This window comes from Pocillopora damicornis, chromosome 1 (assembly GCF_964200805.1).
Source record: "Pocillopora damicornis chromosome 1, jaPocDami1.2, whole genome shotgun sequence".
Lineage (NCBI taxonomy): Eukaryota > Metazoa > Cnidaria > Anthozoa > Scleractinia > Pocilloporidae > Pocillopora > Pocillopora damicornis.
Genome location: NC_142670.1, coordinates 22,691,617 through 22,715,202, shown reverse-complemented (window position 1 = coordinate 22,715,202; position 23,586 = coordinate 22,691,617). Strand labels below are relative to the sequence as shown.

General features: G+C 37.3%; 1 long non-coding RNA gene across 1 annotated transcript in view; it reads right to left on the bottom strand.

Annotated features, from left to right (window-relative positions):
- Positions 1-10,712: 10,712 nt before the first annotated feature.
- LOC149052809 (uncharacterized) overlaps positions 10,713-23,586 on the bottom strand; it is an 84,159-nt gene continuing 71,285 nt past the window's right edge. Inside the window, exon 2 of the long non-coding RNA XR_016186439.1 lies at positions 10,713-11,238. This is a non-coding gene — a long non-coding RNA (uncharacterized LOC149052809). The remainder of the gene's footprint in view (positions 11,239-23,586) is intronic.

Sequence of the window (23,586 nt, the reverse complement as noted above, 5' to 3'; positions counted from 1 at the left end):
GCAAATTTTGTCCAAAAGTAAATATTTGCACATGTTACATGAGTAAAACGCACGCGAAAGTTTTTGGATGTAGTTTGGGTAAACGTTGGAAAACAGTGATGCATACATATAGATTTGCAACATGTTTGCTTAGATTTTTGCAGAAAGCAAACATCATTTTTCCACAGAGAGCAAATCTGGAGTAAATGTACACCGGATTTGTTGATTTGCGGAGGTATCAAATACGAAGCAAATGTAAAGTAGATTTCAGGTTTACGTCGTATTTGCACGCAATTTCAACGGAATAAACATCTGTGTTTGCATCATAATTACTTCTGGTGATAATTTTGGTCAAATTTAGAAGGCTAAATTTGCATCATATTTACTTCTGTCGCAAACCTGTTTAAATCCGTTTTTTCGTGCAGTGCCAGCTGACTTCTCTCTCCTCTATCTCTTTTTCCAGGTATAAGAATAATAGCGGATTTTATAGCGACGTCCTTTGCTCACGTCTTTTTTCTGACTGAACGGCCCTTTTTTCAATTAACCCCTTGACAACTTAGCCGCGAAATTTTCTCACGAAAATTTACTCGTGACAAGTGACCTGCGAAAATTGGTCACACCTTTTCCTATAAAACTTGAACTTAAAAATAAAAACAAAGAAAATAATGGGACCATTATTTTCTCTTGATTAAAGCAACTGATTTAAGGAACTATTTGTTACCCTTTTGTTACCCTATTGTTTTGTTTTGTTAATCTTTGTTACCCTATTGTTTTGTTAACCTTTGTTGCCTGATGTTTGTTACCCTTCTCTATTTCTTTAGCGAGCTTAAAACCTACCATCTTTTCTTATTCTCTTTGTTACCGTCAGAACGAATGACAAAGGGCTAACGAATGACGAAAGACTAACGAATGACAAATGTCTAACGAATGACGAAGGGCTAATGAATGACGACGGGCTAACGAATGACGAAGGCCTAACGAATGACAAAGGTCTAACAAATGACGAAGGGCTAACGCCCGAAACGTCAGCTTTATCAACGTTATCAACTCAGTTGATAATGCTAAATTACATTATTGCCTTCCTTACTTTCCGCTAAGCATCTTTTAGTTTTGGATGCGAAAATCATTATGCAGTTCATTAAAAACCTACGAGTACAACGGGAATGACATAGTATTCTCGGAAATCAATGTAAGTTTTGTTTTCCAGAAGTGTTTAGGGCAGCAAATTGATAGTTAAAATTCAAAAAGGGCGAATGCTCGCAGAACTGGTAACACTTTGAGATATCCCGCAGTGGAAAATAGAAGTAGGACTTGAATTTATATCTCGCCAGGTTCATTCTCAAATGTTCCATAAACCTAGAAGCCAACTATTGTATGAAAAGGTGCAAGGGGAAAATGAAAGTAGACCAGCATATATTCAAGTTTCTTTCTTTCATCTCTATATACTTAGGTGCATATTGTAAAATCTCATAAGCCTGATTCTGATGAATTCTCGCTTCCAAGCCAGACCTTTTTTAGGGCAAGTATTCTTTTCCTTTATTCTTGAATCGAATAGAGTGACGTCACTTATGATGTCATTATTACATGTATTCACATCGCTGAATCAAACCGTAGATAAATGATAATAATAAAGATATTTAATAAAGCGCTAAATCCTCTAATTGTCTTTGACGCTTTACATCATCATCATTAAGATTATTAACAAGCTAAAAGAATCATACAAAAAAATTAAAAAGAGTTATAAGCTAGTTTAAAAGATACGTTTTTAAATGTCTTTTGAAACTGTCAATTGAAGAACTAGATCTTATTCCGAGTTGGATCGAGTTCCATAGTCCTGGTGTCGCCACAGCGAACGTTCTCTCTCCATAAGTCTTTAGTATCACTTACGGGGTCGCCAGAGGGTATTGAGAAGAGGACCTTAGCGTCCGTTTGGAGGTGCGATAATCAAGTAAGTCACTAATGTAGCAGGGCCCTGCTCCATTGACAACTTTGTCGAACAGCGAAAGAATTTCATAAACTATGCAGTGGCGAACAGGAAACCAGTGGAGCATTTTTTAGGATAGGGGTGATGCGATCAAATTTCCTATTTTAAACGGATTGTAATCTTGAAAGTAGATGCTGAGGTTGACCGAATAGTAGTAGTTGCAGTTATCTAATATTAAAGTGAGAAAGGTCCATAAAGGTCTGTTCACAAGTGTTCTAGTGTGTAAACGAGGTTTAAAAGCAGATATATGCCAATTGAAGTGGTAATGATACTTTGAAATAAAAATTGAAATGTCACATGAGATCAAATTAACCAAACAACTAGCCACGCAACACTTCAACCATACAAACCAATTGCAAAAAAAACCTTGCGCAACCAGCTAAACAATATACTAATGAAACAACTTACCATCGAAACATTTACTAGCTAAACAACCCGATGTTGAGCCAACTTGATATGCTAATCTACCAAATGATAAGTACTGTTATTCGCATGACCATGATAGTATACTAACCAACCATAAAAAATCACCAAACCAAGGATAAACGCAAAGCACAAAAATGATAAGAATGTACTCACCATTGTTGCTTTATATCTGTAGTTTGTCCAAGACTTTGGACCCTGAGGATGTTCATTGTGTGTAGAATTATTTAGTTCGCATTTTGTGATTACTGGAGATCTGGTCACTTATTCGTCATAGCTGACGCAGTTGGGTTCCATGTAGCATAGAGCTGAGCAGAAGTCTTGCACAGGGGATTCTATGGTTCGTATCAAGTGGTATATGAGCTGTTTCCCAGGGAAAGCAAGACAAGATGTAAATCCCATCTTGCGACAAAAATCTTTGGGAAATTGGATCGGATTTGATTAGTACCATTTGTGGTTTAGTCTAGGCAGGTAAAGAACCAATTGCGTTTTTGAGGGACTGAGCAAAGCCAATGGAGTAAAGAAACTTGCGAGTTGTATAAGTGACATACATAACAGTTTCGCTTCTCTCTCCTCCACGACCAGTCATAACCATTACAATGTCCTCAAATGTGTATTTGACATCTGTAATCGGTCAGTTAAAGCAGCCAATCACTCCGCCAAATCCCCCAATAACAGAGTTGATTACAATAACCGTAGCGACAAAACAGCGTCTCTGCCAAAGATATTTTCTCAAGTAAATGTACATGTATTTGGTTTTTTCTTAAATGGATATAATTAATTGGTAACGGGACTTCGTGTCGTCCAATTCAGTCTCTAATCATATTCACGAGTGAGCAAAATTAGACTCCACCCGGTCCTATTACAATTATAAATTCAATTTACTTACAACATTGTAGCAGTATGAATATAGTTTACGACTAGGAAAATTGGAGCACAACTCACTGAATCGTGTATTTCATGAAAAATGAGAATTATTTGAAGTTAAAACCATTTCTAATGCGTCTGGGGCATTTTACGACTCCATATTTTATTTGTTATTGAATACAATATTTTTTGAATTTGCTTTTGTTGTAGACCCATGTCTCTGTTTCTTTGAGAAATCAATTTGGAATTCTTAGCATAGCGGTAACTTGGCATTATCGGGCAATGGCCCAGTTTATCATAAGCAGCCAGTCTGAGTTAAAACCTCTGAATTTTTTTCTTTTGGCTGAGGGGGCTTTTTGATATCCTTGATTTGATGATCTCACCAGTTAGTTCAATTCATGTGGATGAGACTTAAATTCCACACTAGCTCTAAACTTTAAACTTTTTCTTAACTACTCGTAGAGAGAGAAACTCTCTCAGGGTGATTAGCGTAAAGAGAAGAAGAAGGGGAGAAGACCGAAGAAGAGCCTTGTTGCCTCTCGATAACGGGGAGTTTTGTCACGAACTAGTTTCTCCTGCCTTTGCATTGTAACAGAACTAACCAGGGGGTCAATTTTAATTTTAATCATACAGTAAGAAGACCTGCATTTTTTATGCGGAGAGATTTCTAATCATACAATAAGGAGATGTGAATTTTCTTTGCGACTTTGTGCTTTGGAGGGCTGCGATTGGCTCAGAATTTAGCTTAGGCGGCATTCGATCTGTTTAAGGTAAATAAAACTCATTGAAAATGTGTTAATAAATATAAGTTCGATCGATTGAACAGCATGCGAAATATCCTGCTAATGAGTTAATTGTAAACAGTGTTATAATCGCGCTTCTAGGTTTTTAAAATTTTTTGACCACATGATGATCGACTAAAGGAACAGTTCAATATCCATTCTGCTTACTCATTAGTATGAGATATGGGAGTCACCATGTCCTCGCATTCATAGTTCTAATCCTATAGAGCTATAACATACTCTTCAAAAACAACGAAACAAACCCCAACCTTAACAAACCCCCGAACTAACAAATCCTCTCCAGCCTTATAAGGAGGAGGGCGGTGGCTAGTCAAGTAGTCCAGAAACCTAGATGGCTTGTGTAAAAAAAGGTCATTTTTATGTCTGTAATTCTCAGTTAAAGCACTTGGAAGCCTTGATAATGTGTCGTTAGCCCCACCATAGGCCAAGACTTGTCGCAGCTTGATCTAATGGTGAGCGGTTGCATTTACTTTCCAGCCATCATGGTCCATAATTTCCCTGAGCTCAATCCCAGATAGTGCGAGCGAAATTGCGCAGCCACTTCTATGGCCACGAAGAGTTGGGTAGCATTTCCCTTGAAAGCATCGGAGATCTTTTGGCATACGAAATTAATCTCGCCTGGGCAGCTGATGAATCAAAGGGCCCAGGGAGTATGTCTCCCGAGGGGCTTATTGGCCTAAACAAATACCCCCGTCTTATGTCACACATCTTAATGTAGACCTCTAGAGCTACAACGGAGCATAAAACAGGGTCTTTATACCTCTTTTAAGCAAACACGTTTTCAGATCCATCTCGAAGTGACTTTGTCAACATGTGGTTAAAAAGGAGGGCGTCCTTTTCGGGGTTGAAAGCAAACGCTTCTCTAAAGAATCCTTTCTTTCCTTAATAGCAATCCAATTAATAGACGAGTCAATTTTCGTGAATAATAATCCGCGGGATTTAGACCCGACGGTATGTAGCCCATCTCAAGCATCAGATTCCTCTCTGTTATTTACTCGAATAGCAGGCGGGCCACCCTGAACAACCTAGGTGATTTCGGACCACGTCCATACCAGGAATTGATCGTCACCTGGTTATGGACTCTGACATCGATTCGACAGTCTCGTACTGATGCTGGTAAGCACCTAACGGCTTGCAGAACTGCGCTAAGTTCTTTGACATTGATTTGTTCTTAACGGATGTCCTCTTCCCAGTAATCTCCACTTTTTGTTTTCTTGGAGGGAATGTGAAAGATAACTGCCCACCGATAAGACGAGGCATCCGTTGACACTACCAATGAAACATGCCTTTACTGCCTCCATGGGACACATTTATCCCAAGTGTCTAAAAACCCCCAAAATTCCAGCTCTTTTCTCAAACCCTGTGTAAACGTCACTTCTCGACCATGTCCTGCTTTCCCGATTATCCTGGGGGACGATAAAAGCCTGCTCGTTAGTGTCAATTAACATTCCAAGGTACTGAAGTCTGGTTGCAGGAGACGAGATACATTTTTCAAGTCCGAGGAAGTACCCAAGTCCCGTTAATACTCTGTACACTACGTATAGGGCCGCCTCAGCTGCGTTCTCACGAAACTTCGAATCACGCTATTCCAAACTGCGGGACCAAAAACCATGCTTACTCATGATTTCCCCAATTAGTCTGCCGTCGATATATAAACCGCAAGTAATACCCATTTTTCCAAAGAAATGAGTCGAGGCCATACCGGTGGTTTGGTATATAAACGGGGAATTTTTTCAGTCAAAAGGAATTGTTGTTCCCACGAACCACCACCCTTTCTATTCAAGGCCAGATAGTTCCTGAGATGATGTAGCAAGAAGGATGTGATCGTATCCACTCTTGTCGTCGATTTTTGGAAGAAACGAACCCGGATACGCATATCTAGGTACCGAGACGAGGATATCCAACGAAAACGGGGTGTCCGATCACATCCGCAAGTTTATGAAACGGGCGTCGATACATAGCCTTGGTTTGTTAGGTTTGATGGTGTTTGTTAGGTAAGATGACCCAAGGGGGGTTCTACTGTTCCTACTCTACCCCAAACACGAACTGCCCCCGTCCTCACTCTTTCCACCAATGTTTTAGAGATGACCTCTGTAAACAGTTTGCACGACTGGTGGATTTTTAAGTGTTTTCTTGGAGGAAATCGCAAATCATATTTGCTGCCCTTGAAAGTTCCTTTGAATGGTTTAATAAATTCCTTGACATCCACTCCATACTGCAACCATTGTAATATTTGCTCCTTGAACAGGTTGTTTTCCAAAATGCACTCCCACACTGGAATGTGTTTGTGGATCTCAGCTGCCCTGAAGCTTGAAGGGTCTCTGAACAGCAGATCATTCCATATTTCTCTTCTCCCCCATTTCTATCCTTGCAACGTCCGCGCGGATATTTTCCCAACACTGGTCATCTTACTTGGGTTTGGGTGTCTATCAACAGTAACCCACTTAATCTCAGAAGATTTCTGCACTCCACGGGGGTTAAATTCATTTAATACCTCGCAGTCAAACTAGAAAATGGATATGAAAAACAAAATCAAAACAATGACTAAGGAAAAAAATACCAACCCAAGCCCAAGAAAGATGACCACGGTTAGCCCGCTTCGCGGATTCAAAGATATGCCCCATGGACATACAACTTGTGGGGTCACTCTCTTGAACCTAGCCGTCAAAAAAAAGGGCAGCACACCACAAGGTAAGGGAACAACAAACGAGACATTTTATTCCGTTACATCCTTATGAAAAAATTGCACAAGTGATTTGAGTAATTCAGAAGATAAATGTAAGTCACACATACAAGAAATCTACTGGCGTTTAGATGCCTCAGCCTTTGGGCACGCACGCTGCAAATGGCCCAGCTGGCCACAGTTCTAGCATCTTCGGGACTCACGACCTCTTCGGTATCCATATGAGGGTCCCCTTGTTCTCCCAGCTGTAACAGGCGGTGAAAAACTTTCCTCTGCTCGGCTTGACTTTCTCGCCTTCTCGATTACCCTACCTCTTACTTACTACCTCTTCAAGAGCTGCAATCGCGGCATAGGAATCAAACAGGGCCGGTGAACGACCCACCAAAGCCTGTAAAGCCATCAATGCTGTATCAACCGAGCTGGACTCGGTTTTCTTTTTCAACTAATTGAGCTCTTTGCGTAATTTTGTTACCTGAGAAACGAAAAACACAGAGAAATCTAAATAACTTGCCAACCCTTTGGCTATCAGATATCCCATATATTCAATATCTATAGCCTTGCAGGTCCATCTGGCCATATTTTCTTTATGCAAGCCCATAACATTATTAATTTTGGCCTGTACTTTTCTCTATTCAGGTCATTGTAATTCTAACAATTTTGGCCTCGTTAGCTTTCATGCAGGTGCAAAGTATATATCCATGACGGCCTCCTTTATTTATACTATTTTGTTTATTTCTTCAATGGCTTTGAAGACAGGCCCGTTAAGTCTTTCTACTCATTTGGGCCTCGTTTACTTGTCTTACAGGCATGTTTTGGCCTCAAACGCATTATTCTATTTTCCTTAGAGGCCCTTTTTCCTTTTTCTTTTCTTTTCTTTCTTTCTCTCTTTCTTTTTTTTGTTTTATTACATGCCCATAACGTTATCCATTTTTGCCTCGTGTAATTTATTCAGGTCCAACAGTATCTATCCGATAATGGCCTCCTTTCTTTATACAGAACAAATTCTTTTTGTTCGTTTACCCATTGGCTTGGAGACAGGCCCGTAAGTCGTTCTATTCGTTTCGGCCTCGATACAGGCCCATTGTTGTCCTCGAATTACTGATTTTACTTTTCTACAGCCTCATTAAGTTGACCTCGTTGCATAGGCTGGGAATTTGTTGCAACAACGAAACATTACCTGTGGGAAGCGTTACTTATAAAAACAATCGACAGATACAATAGAAATGCAAATACTCGTAAAACCCAATACTGCGGCAATGCCGGGAAAAAAAGAGAAGAAGATGCGCAATAAAAGAATAAACATGTGTACAAACCCCACGAAAGCAAAGCCAAACGATCTTGGGTAAAATTTCCACACAACCCCATCCTATATTATGCATTCAGTTCTTGAATATAGAAGACAATAACTAAAACAATACTTTTCCATTGGGAAAACAGATTTATTTCACAATAGTATGGGGCTGTGCGGAAACTTTACTAAAATGATGATACAAAAAGACAACCAGCGAAATGAAAGCAAGAAGAACTCTGGTATTCGTGCTAGCTACTAGACCACAAAAATTCAGACTTATATCCGAGAAACTTAATAATAAAAGGGGGTAACCTAAGGCTACGAGACAAGCAAAATTGCACAAAATTTTCCAGAGCTGCCGAAGAGAATTAAATTTGCCTGGCTCGGCGAAACAAATGATTAAAACACCGGCATAAACAATCGTCTGAGCCATAGAACGATACTTCAAGCAATGAAAAAAGCACAATATATCTCTCTGTGTAGAAGTATTGGCCGAAGCCGAGGTTGTCGGTGGAGTTAAATTGGCACCAGAACCGGCTTGAGTTGAAGGAACCTCACTGAGATTGCCAGAACTACCAGAAGTATTCCCAGTCGTAGGGACGACACCACTTGTTGACTGTAAAGGGGCAATAATCTCCGAAGGCCAAGACATTATAGCAGCTGGTGGGAGAACAAGGAACCATCGAGAGGACCAACAGAACAGAACGAAGGTTCGCACCCAATTACACAGTTAGTTTATGCTAATTTCAACGTCATAATGTGTAATGAATATTCAAAGGTTTGAATAGGTGTAATTGTTATTCCTAAAAGATCAAAATATAATTTTTTTACTCTTCCTTTGCCGTCACTGAAGCCAGTGGATATGGAATGAAGGATGTGGCTTGAAGTAATTGAGATGTCTGGAAAAGGAACAGGTTTAAAGCTTGTTCTCCGCACGTCAAGTTTAAATCGAGAAAAAGTTCTGTGCTTTTGTTGATGCTCTGTTATTAAGATGAGAACTCTGAGCTCTGTTATAAAGATGAGAACTTGACTTGGATGTTAACATCTAAACACAGCCATAATTTTGTTGATCAAATACGAACTTTTTGATTTGTTTAAACCTTTCGCTCTTATTGCGCGTCTCTTAAAATGCTCTAAGTCGGAAACTCATTGTTATCATTAATTATTTTAGGTTAGAGACACACGTAGATCTTTCTTATGGGGGATGAGGTCAGTGGAAGCGAGAGTGATATAAGTTTATCAAATCAAATATTTACGTGTAATTCTTCTCGCAAAGATTTCTGAACGGCTACATAGACTCGTTTATAGACGTACCTTGAAAAAATAAAGCAAAACAAAGGGAAACAAACAAAAGCAGAAGACTTTTAGAAGGTTTTAGAAGCTATGAGAACCTGCAAGCAGATAACCAGGGGCGCAAACACCCCAGGTGAAATGATTTTGGATCGTCCCGAGAGACGAGATGATAATAGATAAGGCAACAAGACAGTAACGTTGGTAAATTAGGTAATGTTTGTGTTACTTTTCTTTTTAATTTGTAAGAGGGTCATAAGTGTCGAAGCGTTATTTAAATTAGGCAACGCACCATGTTCAATGGGCTGCTATATTCTAAGTGTAATCCGTCCCTAACTTGCCCCGTGTGCTCGAACTGCTAATTTGACCCTGTATAAAGATTCAACTTTCAAAGAGGATCTGAGTACCTAATAAATTCTCACGCGTCATGTTGATAAGGAGAGGACTGAGGGGAGGATACACATCTACCTCCACGCATTTATATGTGAATCCTCTTATTACGTGCATTTATTTGCTTCAAATTTAGTCTGGACCACTCAAGCACAGTTCAAAGCTTGTTCAAAACAATTTTGTAGATACATCTCATGTCATAATTTTTCTTTTTCAGAAATCTTCTAGTAACACTCCTCAATTGCTTTAATCGTGCCAAAGTGGACAATATTAATATCAAATAACTGACTAAAGGGAGAATTGATCAACTTGTTTCTCTCAGAAATTCGTCTTCATAAATTCTAAAGGAAAGCTCATTAAAAAGTCGAGATTATTATCTAATCAAACCTAGATAATATTAATATATTTAAAAGGTACCAGATGAAGATTTATGTCTCACTAAAGGAAGAGATATCTCAACAGATTAATCTCTTACTTCCTAAAGTTCGGAAACTTTCCGAAGATTATCGATTATTCACCCGAAGGAAAATGATGAGCTTTGCGCTTCAACAACACTAGCGACAGTACCTTTAACAACAACAAAAAAAAATAAAGTGGAATCGGTTTTGTTTACTGACATCTGGAAAGTGATAATTCATTATTACATGTAGAGAATTTGAATAGCAGGCGATAAGAGGGTTTGGCCTTTGGGAAAGTCAATTTATATTTTCTAAAGTGCAAAAAAGACATGCAAACTCTGATTATTTAGACGTGCTATTTTTCATAGGCTCATTTTCAGTTATAACTACAGCAACCGGAGTAACAGATCACGTCTTACCTTTACTGGTTACATCCACACAAATAAGCCTGAAAAGGTTGTTAAATTAGGTTTTAACTGATCGTCATTTGGAACCTCTTTTTGGTGTTGTTTTGCCTTTTTTTTAGAATGGCTGATGTAAGAGCTACTAGCGTAGACATCATTGAGATTTTCCCCATTTCACCCAACACACTTTCCTACAAGATTCACCTGTTAAGGTATGATTTATTTGAAATAAGGAATACTATACTCCTACAATTTTAAACCATTTAATTAAACAACGTGTAATAATTCTTTCTCAGGAACTACTCCTATAGGCAATACAATAATTGTCATTTAAAAACTTACTTAATCCCACTATAAAGACTCACTATTGCCTCCAAATCTCCTCAAAATACACAATCTTTGGAGTATATCACAGTACCGAGCTATCTTTTGATAGAGGTTCCAAGATAGTTGGTCTTTTCTGACAAAAGAAACTACTACTCCTAACTGACTGAGTCCTTACATACTATCACAACGTATTTTAAAACATTCCGGAATTCGAAGCTTACAACAAAACTAATGTGGAAGAAATACATCATAATTACATAGCCTATTGAATGTTCTTGTTTTCCATGCTATGTCATCATAAAGTTTGAGTATCGATTTCGCGCGCAGTGACTTAGAATTCTAGAAATTATTTACAGTCTCTATCCACAACACACCTACGCTGCTTTAGTTTCTAACGACCTTCAAAAGGGTTCAAAACGTTTTGTAATAAGCAAAATACAATGCTCAAAGTTGTGCTTAAAACTTACTTTGTGGATCTCTTCGATTGGAATAGATAGAGATGATATTAAGATTCTTTGGAAGCTCACAAATGCCTATATATAGTTGTTGACATGAGCTGGGGGAGGGTCTGTTCTAATACTCTGATAAACAACAATTGTTCAGTTGACTCTGATGACGATTTCAGCCGAGGTTTTAAAAATGTCAGTCACTATTACTCACTACCTTCAGCCACAATTTTTAAGAGTCCTCTCATATGGAAGACCAAACTACGCGGTCCAATGGTACTCTTGTGTGGAAACTGCTCACTGTTTAACATTAACCATAAAACTGGATCATGTGAAATTCTTAAAGCTAATTCCCTGTTATCATTGATGTACATGTGCGTGCCAATAAATCGATTTGTGAATCCTTTCACTGTGCAGACTGACTTGCTTATAACATTTAGTCTGTGCCACAGTAGCGCAGATCACAACCAGGTACCTTTGGTAGTTTGTAAATAAAGTAGGATCCGCAGTCTTTCACTTTTATGTCCCTTGATTTCTTGCAACAATCTCTATCTCTGGTAAAGCAGACCTTGGAGAGAACCTCACCATCTGCCAATGTGGGGTGACCACCACTTAGCCAGCCTGATAAGACTGCACCACATCTATTATCCGATACGCACTGGGTTGGCATTTTTGTTCCTGCATCTCCCACGAAACGATACCATTTCTCGAATATATCCTTGTCACATTTTACTCCACCGTCGGGTGTGATGTAAGTGCTCTTTCTGTCAGCATCACTCAGGTTTCTGTAATTATAGCACGGATCGGCTAAAAAGTGAAATTTCGGTTAATGCGATATTTTGTATATTTTTCTTTATAAGAAAGCTGAAGGAAAAAAATTATTACATAAACTGCGGTGTTTAAGAAGGATTTCCCGCCCTCTGAAAAGCCGTAACAGCACGCGCTTAATATGACGATAACTTTTTACATTTGTTTAATATCACCAATCAGCTGTGTAAGGTTAATAAATGAATGGCAAAGCGTTGACCGTTCTCAATCCAGGGTTGCTTGTCGAGATTTTCTTGGATTATGACTGCTAAAAACACAAAAAAAATTCGTATTTCTTACGGACAATGGCTTTTAAAATTTCCTAGAAGCGGAAGTAAAACTAAATACGAGAAGAAAAATTGAAAGTTACATACTTGACCTGGGCAATGGTATGTTTTCGCAGCTGATAACGAAAATCGACAACTGAAAGATTTGCCACAGGCTGTTTGTGGCCATACACGTGGAAATATTTATTCTTTCGGTAAGGAAAAAGTCAATAACTGCAAATTTTGAGAATTTTGCCATTTCTTCGTCTTGAGCCTTATCGTGCTTTACGACTCTTTTTTTTAGCGGACTGTGAAACCTATAATTTCATTCTTTAGACCCTTCCTCTCAGTAAAGGCCTATTTTGATTATATGATAAACAAAATAATACATGGTTGATAGCAGTTATGGAACTTCTCTTCTCGTGTTCAACTCGATACCAAGAAATTATAGCAGTTTATATTCTTGTGAATGAAAGTGATCCTCGCAGTAATGTGCACTACTTAGGCAGTAGTGAAAATAAAGCCTAAAAAAAATTCAGGACTGTACGGGATTTGAACCCATGACCTCTGCGATACCGGTGCAGCGCTCTAGTAACGTAACTGAGCTAACAAGCCAACTGGGAGCTGGTCATGATGTTGGTTCTAAATAAACCCGTGAAGTGATGAAATAAACGGTTAAGAATATATGAAAGTCCGCAGTTCAAATAAATGACTTTCATATATTCTTAACCGTTTAGTTTATATTCTCTTGCTCGACACCTTACTCGTTCGCTGCTCTCACTCATAAGACAGCGAGTTGAACACTCGAAGAGAAATTCCGTATCAACACGCTCCCATGTATTATTCTCTACCTATTGAATGAGGACAAATGGCCGAGTTTGTCATACAGCCTCGATGCAAAATCCTTGAATAGTTACCACATACAACAAGTTTTAATGCGTGTCTATGGCTCGATCTCTCAGGGAATGGGTTTTCATACAACTCTACTGACCACAGAAAAGGTTGCTGATTACTGTAAAGTCAAAAAACTTGTTGATAAGTGCTCCCACAAAAAATGCCTAAAGCTAAAATTATTTGACTGTGAAAAAGTTCTCTGTGTCGTAGTGGAATTGTAATGTAGTAAATAGTTTTTCTTCGAACTGAGCAGATATGCCTGGACAACTTCGTTGGGAGCCGATTACTGCTCAAGCAATAGAGGACCCTTTTTCCGTGTTTGCATACTCTCATCTGAACACGAGAGGAGGTTGGAAGAATTTGAGGAAATTATGCAAACCCGACACACAGTCGAGGGTTCGCATAACTTTCAAGAAATTTCCCAACCCTCCGAGTGTTTAATTTATCTATGTTTTCCTTATTCTCTTTGCCTGCTTCCTAATTTTAGGTATTTATTCTTCCATTAATTACTATTGAAATGATCTAGCTGGAAGCAAGGGTTTTTAAAGACAAAATTAAAAAAAAAAGACTTGAAAGGCACAAAGTATTGAAAGTAGGGAACAATTTTATATACAATTTGTGAAAAATCAAGTAATTTTAATCGGCATTGACCTGAAACGTTCCTCGAGTCGTTGCTCTCAAGGTCATAATTTCATCATCAAGATGATTTTTAATTTCTCCAATAAAAAGGGGCTAAATTGTACACTAAAATTATGCAATGAAAAAGAGAGGTCACCGTGCTCGTTAAAGAGCTAAAGAGCATCGTACCTCTTTGCAGGGTCCATTTATTAAAAAGCAATACCGTGCTCTCGGAATTCCCACGCGCTTATTCGCCTGATTAGGTGATTTTTTTACGCAGCACAGGATGCCCAGTGCAATACTAAGGAATCTCCTTTAGACTGATCGCAAGATTCAATTTGTTACCGAAAAATGTACCGTGAAATGACGCGCGTGAAAAACTGCTAGTAGAGGCATAAATGGGGTAAGTTTGGCCCGTCATTTCTCTCAAACAAGCACGGTGACCTGTCTTTCTTATTGTATCTTCCGAAAAAGACATTGTTAGGGAACATTTAAGGAAAAATTGAAAAAAATTATCAGGTAATTCTTTTCTTCTTAGGAATCACCTTAATAGGCCAAAATGGGAAAATCTTAACCGCGGTCAACATCGATTTTAGCCAATCAGATTATGCTGGTTGATTGCTTTTAATCCTTTCGAGACACAGCCTCATAATAATTCTATTTACAAGAACATTTATGCGTCATCAACAATAAATAACGGGGGCCATTGTTTTCTATCCTGTAAGACAAAAACCATGCACATCAAATCTTTAAAAAAAATAAAATATATCTTTCTTTTTCCTTAATGATTTGTCGAAGGACGTTCAAGCAAACTAAAGGCTCTAAAAACTAACGTGATTTGTTACATGGCTAAACAAGAATAGCCATTCACTCAACATTATTGACAGCGAGTTCAGCCAGTACTATCTTTACAAATTTTTTAAGGCATGAATTAAAAGAGACTAACCTTTACAAGTCAAACCATCCCCAATGTATTTAGGATTACAGGCGCAACTGTAGGAGCCCTGGGTATTACTGCAGGAGGCGTTCTCATCACAGATGTTCATTTGTGAACACTCGTCGATGTCTGATGGGGATCAAACGCACCACGTTACAGCCCACAATTGGGTGTTAAGATGAAAAATGTTTTGGTTGATCAATATACAATGTACAAAATACTGCAAAACCTAATCTCAAAAGATTTTTGGACAAAGTGAAATAATCCACCATTTCTAATAAGGGTGAATTATGGAGTAGAACTACATTTTAGGATAAATGTTTGACTACTTCTGGCATCATAATTTGAGTTAAAAGGACGTTTTAGATTACTCTCCGCTTTGAATGGCTGGGATTGAAGGAAACTCATTAAAATTACCTGAGCAAGTCTGTCCATCTCCGGCGTATCCAGTGTGGCATGTACATATATGTGATCCAATGGTGTTGGTACAGTTAGCATTCACATGACAAGAAAGATTTTTTGCACATTCGTCAACATCTGAAAAATGAAAGGCTTTCAATCACGATTCTTGGAGTATGATACATGTATAAACCCCCTTATTTTGATCATTAAGTGCGAGAGTTGTCTCCAGAGAGTTGTTGGTCACTATGTTTTATTAAAGAGAAAGCTGGTCAACGAAAATGTTCAGCATTTTGTCATTAGCTTTAAATAGCTGGGACTGTATGCATAGAAATAGGAGCGATGAAGATTGTCTCTCTTCGATCAAAAAGGACTTTTCTGAGCATTGAAGGAAACTTATTAAAATCACCTGAGCAAGTCTGTCCATCTCCAGTGTATCCAGTGTGGCATGTACATACATGTGATCCAATGGTGTTGGTACAGTTGGCATTCACATGACAAGAAAGATTTCTTGCGCATTCGTCGATGTCTGAGAAATGACAGGCTTTCAATCACGATTCTTGGAGTATAAAAACAAACAAACTCACGCAAACTAACGTTTCTCAATGTCATAACGAGGCAATTACCTGTGCAGTTCCGTCCATCTCCGTTAAATCCAAATAAACAGGTGCACACAAAGGATCCATTTGTGTTTTGACAAGTAGCGTTCAGGTGGCAATCGTGAGTGTTTTTTTGGCATTCATCAACATCTGAAAAAATGGGAAAGAAAGGAAAAATTCTACAACGGTAGTGATTAAACGAGTGAGATATATATTGTCTTTTAAACTCTTATGAAAAAGCATTTCGTTAGTTATCATTGTGACAGATTAATTTTTCATTTAGATTAAACCAAAACTTCCACTGCAACGGAATCTCTCTCTAGACACCATTCCAAACTGTAGCTGCATATCAGTCGTCAAAGATCAGCCTTGGTAGTCCTCCGTTAAGATACGCACTCGACGGCCAAACGTGATATATAAATATGGCGGTTTAAATACTCCAGGATATATTGTGTTCTTATCGGTCTATTCTGTAATTAACCTTTTCCGCAATGTTCTCCTTCGAATCCAGGAGGGCACGAGCATCGATATCCCTTGATTGTGAAACCGGACTGACAAGTTGCATTATTTTGACAAGGTGGGTTTTTACCGCACGCGTTCTGAAAAGAAAAAAGAAAAAAATAATAAAGAAGGAAGATCGATGTATTGAATAATTGATACATGAATGAACGAACGTAAGTTTTGTTAAACGTCGCTTGTTTTCCACGATTCATCACCGAGTTGCTGAATTTGAATTATACCTTATATTTTACCTTTGAGCCTCGATAATAAAAATCAGCATCAGTCATCAGGTCAGTATCATATTCAAGATGAGTGGCGTTATTCAGTTCACAGATATAAGTGATTCCTCCATTCTCGGGATCTTTTTTGAAGTTAGCACTGACGCAGTTGTCGTTCATGTAGCAAAAAAGCTCACAGTGATCCAAGTCTTTGACGTATTCAGTTTCGATTGTATGGCTCATCAAACGTCTTTTAGCAAAGAAGAAGTAATCTGGAAACAGCATTGTGCGATCTCGCTCTGAAATAAAGCAATCAAAATATAACAAAAACAATTTTTTCTTTTCATACAGAAATAAACTCACGATTCCAGTTATGAAGCGTGCAAAATAACACGCTTGGTAAACAAAGAACTGTATCTCAATTAAACCATTACTACGGGAAAATGGAGAAAAATTGATACTACCTTCATTTGCTGACTTTTGTCTTTCTGTGAATATAAGTACCTAGGACAATTTTCCAAGTTTCAACTCCGCGATCAGAGATTTCCACATGATTTCAGCGGAGACTTCTATTTCGATAAAGTAGGTTAACACATAAAATGCTTGCGTAAAAGACACATTTGAATAAAGTTTAGAATTGTTTTTTGATCACGCTACCACTCTAGATCTTATATCAAAATTTTGGAATATTTTGTATAATAAGGCACTAGGTAATTACACCCTGCCCCCTTCCCCACTGAGAAAAACTTTCAAAAAAAAAAAAAGAGAAACGAAAACAAAAATTGGTAGCAGCGACCATCACTTTTCTTTTGTGAAGACACAAGGCTTTTAGAGAGAGGGTTCAGTCTCTCTATTTTCCGGAGCGATATTATTTTAGGGGAGATAGGACAAAATCCGTTAAGAATACGATCCATCAATCTTTTACTGTTGCTGTAATTTATCATAATTTTGAATATTTTGTGTAATAGGGCACAAGGTAATTAACCCCAGCCCTCCCTCCCTCCTAAAGTTTAAAACAAAAGTAAAACAAAAACAAAAATTAGCAGTAGCGACCATCACTTGTGAAGAAAAGATGTTTATAGAGCATTTCGTGTCTTCTTGTTTCCCCTGAACGATATTATTTTAGCGGAGATAGAACAAAAGCCGTTTAAAAAAGCTATCCGCAAATTTTTCTCAAGTTCTTTCTCTAATTCATGATCGATTGGTCATAAAAACAAATCATTTTTCTTTATAAACCTTTTCACTTTCTTCATTACACAGGTCCTTGAAATTCAGAGTTTCTTACTCGAGTTTAAACGATCGCCTTTGGTTATTTAGATCGATTATTATAGAAGAGGAAATCTACGCAAATTTTCATTAAGACGGGCTATCGTTGTCAGGCATCACGCAGGAGATTCATATACGGGTTCAAGATGTTTCTATCGATAAATTCAGTATACATTGGGAAATTTTACTTTTTCCTGTAAAATAGTAAATTCAAATGAAGAAAGTCAAACACTACATTTCTCAAACAAAAAATATCGAAAGTACCAACAATTTAACGGTAGTCATGCCACCTGTTTTTGAGGTGAGTGCCTTTAAACTAATCCTTAAATATATTTTTGCTGACCTGAACTTTCTCTGAGACTTGCACAATATTTGATTTTAGCTTTTGATAGATAAGCTATGTTCATGGACGAATATACAACAAAACATTGTAGGCATTCTTTAACGTATGTCAGCACTGTTCTCTTGTAAATGAAGTAATTTGTATTTGCCAAAGTTTTTTGTCGTTTTGCATCTCATATCCAATTTTCTGAATAAAGAAACGATAAAATTTCAAAAACGAGTTCCAATCTTGGGTGGATGTTCAATGTCGGTTTTTGACTTAGTCTTTGCTAATTGTTGTAACTTTAAGTCTTTTTGTTTCAGCAAAAGAAATAAAGGAGACATATAAATAAGGTTGTACTCATAAGTGAATCGAAGGATAAAAAATGATTCGCCGTCTGCGACTCACCTTTTCCAAAAGTGAAGTTAGTCAATAATGCATTCCAGGCTATGAACATGAAAAATGAAATAAATTCCATGCCTTCTTCAAGGTAACGGTTTTCTGTTTCTATCACGCGCGTATGGCACAAGTTTTAAGTTGATCGCCAGCTCCCAGCAGTGGATTAAGCTTCCCAAATCGACCTGTCGTTATGAACGAAACCGTATTATGAAAATAAATTTTAAAAAAAAGGCCTGTAGCTGTCGGTTCTATGTGGACATTAATGCAAATGACGCAATTGGGTGTTATCCGCTTCGCTCGATGGAGAGAATTAGATCTCCTAGGAATATCTTTAAATGTTAACATACGTATCAGACAGTGAAATTAGTCCCCAGAACAACGTTGTAAAAATTTCGATCAATTTTTTGAAGGTCTAATTGACAGCGAAAAACCCCAGGAAAAGCAGATACTGAGACGTTAATTTTTTTAAACTTTTTGATAAAAAGGACTTTCAAAATTTAAAAGATCAAGCATTTTTTCAGCATATTTATTTAGCACATTTTTCATTCATTCCCACTAAAAGATAAATACCCTGCAAAATTTAATTGTATTTTTAATATTTGACGTATAGCAACTGTGGTAACAATAGACATTTGAAAGGTCATGTTCCCGTTTCAAGCTCGCCTTAATTTGTCAGTTTTTGGAGTTAAAATACGCAGACACATTATTCTCAACAAACTCGCTCCCTAAATCAACTGAAACAGGTGATAATCAACCCTAATACGAAGCTTTTTAGCGTGCGGATATCTCCCTCCATTAGATGTTCTTAAACTGCCCATAGAAGAACAAATGTACAAGGATTAAAAATCCCCATTCAGAAATTTCGGTTGTAGATGTGAAGTGATGACGACTCGACCTCGACAAGAACTTCAGAAGAGATGATATATTCTTACTAAGCGAGAAAAAAAGTTTTGCACATGTTTGTGGTTTTGAAAGTTAGTTCTCTAATTAAGAAAGGACTTTCTTCAAACTGTCGCGCGATTTTATTTTGAAAACTTTCTCTGGCCTTCAGGAAAATACTGACGATTCGTGTTGGAATTTACGGTGAATATTTACACAGCTCCATCTTGCGCGAAATCCACAATGACCATAATTCACGGACGTCAAACACACGCGATACAAACGATTTGCTCGAACCTCAAGGGCTTAAGAGCTACAATACAAACTCAAGTTGACAATGAGGACAAAAAGATTAAACAAAATGCGATGTAAATTTTCGCTGATATGCCAAATACTTAAAAGCTGTTGCTAAATATTTTTTAGCATGACGGTTTTTAATGAGTCATCGACAGTGTAGTTCAAATAAAATAATGGCGCTGCAAATATAACTTTCTTTTTTTCGTTATACACACTGTCTTGAAATTTGCTTACGTTCTTTTCGCATTACTAATAGTTCATTGAATTTTCCACTGTCTTGTCTCAAGAAACCTTAATTCAACTCGTGATAATGATTCGAAATTATTTCAAAAGTTCCTACTCTTGTAAAATCGTTCGATCTTCTTCCCAGGGCTTCGTCACTACAAGTTAGACAGGAAGCACAACGTTTTCCGTCCCGGTATGATAAATTATCCCGACAATTTGTGCACGATGAAACATTTAGCCAGCTTCACGCATTCTGTGGGAGTTTTAAAACATTTTTTTTAGGCGCACTTTTACCAGAATTAACAATTCATTTCTCCCCTATTACTTAACATAGTAAATGTTTTGTTCAAGATGACAGACAAGGCAGATAACAGAAGCTTTTTATGTCTTTGTATGAGCCAAAAAATGACGTCTTTAATAAATTATCTCATATATTTTTCCAGCTTGCCTAATTCTTCGGTGGAATTTGCTCGAATTTTCAAGTTACGCTCATAATTGTTTAAGTTCTTATTAGATGTGACATGCCACGGAAAAATAGCTCAATAATTTCGAACTTCAATTCAATTAAAGAAATAAAACGTTGGAAAAATTGTGTGATCCACATTGCTAGTCCTCAAGTCTCTATTGTTAAATTTGCAATTGTATTAGTCTCGATGCACGAATGGTTCAATTTCTGAAATTGAAAACTGTCAAACAATCTTTAGAACTTATGCACGGAGGAACATTTTTCATTTGTTTTGTATCTGAGGCGAAGAACTGTACATAAATTAAAAAAAAAGTGCCAATAAAGAATAGTGAAATTGTTTCAAAGACAGCTTTAAAGACATGGGTTTTGCCTAAGTTAAGAGGCTTGCATTTTTCAGGGAATTTATTCAGCGTCGCTCTTAAGGCCCTGTTTACTATTCGAGTTGTTATCAGATAGTTGTCTTTTGACTGTCGACTGGTCTCATTCGCGTTTTCAACGATATAGAGAATACTTTATTTAGGCAGGCAATAAATTAAATCGTGCTATTTTTTGCAATTACGACTAGACCAAACTGTTCGACTGAAGTTCATTTAGACTTATTTTCCATCGATTACAATTCATCTTTCGTTAAATGTGATTCACTGGCGCCTTGAAACGAAGTAAGTAGATGAATATGTAGAATATGGAACTAGCAATCAAGGAGATGCAGATGATAGAAATACAGAATATTGTGGTGAAACTTGCACGATTTACTTTACGAAGCATCGTGTGTGTTTTAGTCTTCATCCTGAACTTTTCATCTTACACTTAACGAAGGGTAAATTATGATTTTCTTGGTTTTTGCTTAAGCATTCATGAAATAATCAGTTCGGGAAGTTAAACGCTGACTACCATGCAATACTGCTTCCGTTGAAGGAAAACAACTCAAGGCCACTCAGAAACTGGCATTACATCGTCGTTTTACAATCGATAACAGAATCCTTGGAATCTTTTAGCCATCACGGGAACATTACAGCATTTAGGTTTTTAAAATCATATTGGAACATTAAGCAGCAGGCTCGTATAACTTCAAAGTGGTAAGACATCCAATAAATTTTATTCGTACCTTGAATTATGAGTTGCCTCTATTTCATTTTCTACGATCTTCTTAAGGACAGGAGTCTATAAGGAAACGGTTGCTAGATCCTTTTTTTCCTTATAACTCTACATTTGGTGTGCTGTCTTGTAACAAAATAAATAAAAATAAGAGAAATTGCAGGTTCCGCGTAACTTAACGGCCCACCGAGGAGATTACGGGAAAATGGAGAAAAATTAACACTGCTTTCATTTGCGGATTTTTGCCTATCTGAGAACATAGGTATTTAGGATAATTTTCTACGTCTCAATTCCGTGCTCAGAGATTTCCTCATGGTTTCAGCTGAGATAAAGGAGGTTAACACATAAAATGCCTGGGAAAAGACAAATTTGAGTAAAGTTTTTTAATTGTTTTTGTTGATGTCGTTGTTACCGCTGTTATATTTTAAATTCCTAACTTTATGTGTAATACGGGTCCTAGATAAATAGCTCCAGCCGTTTCCCTCCCAAAAAAGGAAAAAAAAAATAAACAAGAACAAAAATTGGCAGCATCGAGCATCACTTGTCTTTTGTGAAGACACAAGGTTTGTAGAGAGCATTCTCGTGTGTTTTGTTTCTCCTGAGCGATATTATTTTAGGGGAGATAAAACAAAAGCCATTAATAAAAGCTATACGCAAATTTTTCTTAAGTTCCTTTTCTATTTCATGATCGATAAGTCATAAAAAAAATTCATTTCTCTTGATAAACCTTTTTTCTCTTTCTTCATTTTACAGGTCCTTGAGAATTCCGATTTTTCTTACTTGAGTTTACACGATCGCCTTTGGTTATTTAGACCGATTATCATAGAAAGAGGAAATTTATGCTAACTTCAATTGAGACAAGCCATCTTTGTCTGGCATCACGCAGCCGATTCATCTATGGGTTCAAGATATTTCTATCAATAAATTCAGTATACATTAGAAAATTCGACTTTTTCCAAGAAATAGTAAACTTTAAAAATGTCAAACACTATATTTCGCAAACCAGAAATATCGAAATAATCGGCAATTTAACGGTCGACAGATGCCACCTGCTACTGAGGTGAGTACCTTAAAACTAATCATTCAACATGTTTGTGCTAATAACTTTCTCTTAGACTTGCGCAATACCAAATTTTAACTTTTAATAGATAAGCTATGTTTATGGACGAATATGCAACAAAGCAATGTAACTATTCTTTATCATATGTCAGCACTGTTCTCTTGTAAAAATAATTTCTCTGAGATGGTTAAGTGCGATAAAAATGTGCTTCCGTACGATGCAGAGAGATCAAATTCCCGCCTAATAAAACACAGGGAAATTGAACATAATATAGTGTCATGCTTAAATGTTATTGAGAGAGGAGAGATGGGAATGTAACCATTTTCAATGAAGTCTCTCGAATTTACCGAAGTTTTTTGTCGTTTTGAATCTAATATACAATTTTCTGAATATGAAACAAGTAAAAATTTTAATTAAATACCCTTTAATTTTTCAAATATGAGTTCAAATCATGGCTGGATGCTGAATGTGGATTTTTGACTTAGTCTTTGCTAGTTGTTGTAACTTTAACTCTTTTTGTATTAGCAAAAGAAATAAAGGAGATATATAAATAAGGTTGTACTCATAAGTGAATCGAAGGATAAAAAATGATTCGCCATCTGCGACCCACCTTTTCCAAAAGTCAAGTTAGTCAATAATGCATTCCAGGCTATGAACATGAAAAAATGAAACAAACTTCATGCCTGCTTCAAAGTAACGGTTTTCCGTTTCTACCCCACGCGTATGGCGCAAGTATTAAGTTGATCACAAGCTCCTAGCAGTGGATTAAGCTTCCAAAATTGGCCTGTTTTTATGAAAGAAACCATACCATGAAAGTCAATCAAAACATAAAAAACAATTCAAAATTCTTGGGGCTATCAAGTCTATGTGGAAAGTGATAGAAATGTCGCAGATAGATGTTACCCGCTTCCCTCGTTGGAGAGAAGTGGGTCTCACAGGAATATCTTTACAAGTTAACATACTTATTAGACATTGAAATTATTCCTTAGAACAACATTGTAAAAATTTCGATCTATTTCTTTAGAACGTCTAATTGACGGCAAAAAACCCCCA